Source organism: Carya illinoinensis, chromosome 3 (assembly GCF_018687715.1).
Source record: "Carya illinoinensis cultivar Pawnee chromosome 3, C.illinoinensisPawnee_v1, whole genome shotgun sequence".
NCBI lineage: Eukaryota > Viridiplantae > Streptophyta > Magnoliopsida > Fagales > Juglandaceae > Carya > Carya illinoinensis.
The window spans coordinates 49,374,457-49,377,106 of NC_056754.1; positions in this window are offsets into that span (position 1 = coordinate 49,374,457).

Genomic DNA, 2,650 nt, shown 5'->3' on the forward strand with positions numbered 1-2,650 from the left:
GTAAATGGGTTTGATTCAAAATATTCACATTGGGTTTTACATGGTGAACCATTTCCTAAGAGATCGGCACAGACGACATAAATGATGATTTTCTGATGATAGTTATGATAATGGAGAAGATATGACTGAAATGTTAGGAGATCTTGGCGCAGACATACTTGGTGCCAGGGATGAAGAAGGAATATCTGCACAATCATTTAAGGGAAATGAAGAATTTGGATTACTGTGGGAGGATGCACAACGAGAATTGTACCCAGGGTACACCCATTATAGCAAGTTATCATTCACTGTCAGGCTGCTCTATATTAAGTCTATTTGTCGTATTTTTGCAAAGGCCATCGATATGTTGCTTGAATTATTTAAAGAGGCTTTCCCATGGGATAACGAAGTGCCTCGAAATTTTAAGAAGAGAAGAAATTGAAGCGAGGTTTAGGATTTGATTATAATATCATCCACGCATGTAAAAATGATTGTATTCTCTTCTGGAAGCAATATACAGAATTTGATTCATGTCCGGTGTGTCATGAGTCAAGATGGACATCAGATAAGCGTAATGTACCCCATAAAGTGCTAAGATATTTTTCATTTATTCCTCGACTTCAGAGATTGTTTATTTTCCGGATGACTGTGATATATATGACTTGGCATCACATAGGGAGAGTTCAAAATGATCAATTCCTCACGCATCCTGCAAATTCCTTATAATGGAAAAAATTTGATGACGAGTATCTATGGTTTGCCAAAGAACCTCACAATGTACGTCTTGGGTTAGCAACTGATGGCTTTAATCAATTTGGCAACATGAGCACTTCTCATAGCACTTGGCCTGCCATAGTAATGCCTTATAATTTTCCACCATGGAAGTGTATGAAAGATCCTTATTTTATGATGACTCTATTAATCCCAGGGCCAAGGTCACCAGGAAATGAAATAGACATATAGTTACAGCCAATGATAGCAGAGTTGAAAGAGTTGTGTGAGCAAGGTGTCAATACATATGATACAGCCATGTCGGGAGAATTCAAGATGTATGCTGCAATACTTTGGACAATAAATGATTTCCTGGCATACGGTAATTTGTTTGGGTAGAGCACGAAAGGAAAGATGGCTTATCCTGTTTGTAACAAAGATACACAGTCTCAGTGGTTAACGAATGGTCAGAAATTATGTTTCATGGGACATCGTCGATATCTACCTCATGATTATAGATGACGTTCAAATAGAGCATTGTTTGATAGAAAGGTTGAGCGTAGGTCATCACCACTAGAGTATTCTGGTATTGATATTCTCACTCAATTGGAAAATGTTCTAGACAATAGATTTGGAAAGAATGCAAAATGTCGAAAGAGGAAAAGACAAGCAGTGGAATTGAATTGGACAAAAAAAAAGTATTTTTTTAGTTGCCATATTGGTCTACCTTGACACTGTATCACAATCTAGACATTATGCATATTGAAAAAAATATATGCGAGAATATTTTGGGTACCCTGATGTCAATACAAGGGAAGATAAAAGATACAGTCAACTCTCGTAAAGATTTGAAAGAGTTAGGAATAAGATTGGAGTTGCATTTGCAAGATACTGGGTCGTTAGCTTATATGCCTCTTGGATAGTATACACTTTCGAGTGATGAGAGAAAGAAATTCTGTGACTAGTTCATGACAATTAAATTACCCAATGGTTATGCTTCAAATATGTCAAGATGTGTTCGAACTCATGATTGGAAGATAACTGGTCTCAAAAGTCACGATTGCCATATATTTCTACAGTGATTGTTGCTAGTTGGTGTGTTTGGAAAACTTACTCGAGATGTTCGTGCAACTTTGACAGAATTAGGACGATTTTTCAGGAGTATTTGCAGTAGAACGTTGAAGGTTGATGCTTTATTAAAAATGGAAGCTGACATTGCATTGATATTGTGCAAGTTGGAGAGTTTGTACCCGCTTTCATTCTTTGATGTAATGGTTCATTTGCTGTGTATCTACCTCGTAAGGCTTTAGTTGGTAGACCCATTTAGTATAGATGGAAGTATCCTATTGAACGGTTTTTGGGAAAACTTAATCGATCTGTAGGGAATAAGGCTCATCTGGAAGGATCAATCACAGAGTCATACATTCATAATGAGTGGCATACATTTTGTTCAATGTATTTTTGTGGGGTTGATACTAGATTTACAAGACCGGATCGAAATTATGAAGGTGGACAAATGAGAGTTTCGTCAGCATTTACTGTGTTTTTCCAGAAAGTACATCTCATAGGTGCACAAGGGGGCTATGACCTATGTGAACGAGAATTTGAAAGAGCTCGTTGGTATGTCTTAAATAATTGTGAAGAAATTGAACATTATTTGTAGTTAGTGATGATCATCTAATTTAATAGTATTTTTAAGTGTATTTAAAATAATATAGTATATATTGATACAAATTAATAGCTCACTTTAACATGCGCAGCGAACATATACAACTACTTCGCGCGAATGGTGTAACTGACGTAGAAAAGACGCACAAAGAAGAATTTGCCTCGTGGTTTGAACATACGGTATTACTAAAAATAAATATGCACAATTATTTTAAATTTTATACATTTTGTATGTGTCACGATATTTATATATGATATTGATATAAATAGAATAAAATTTATTTATGTAGGT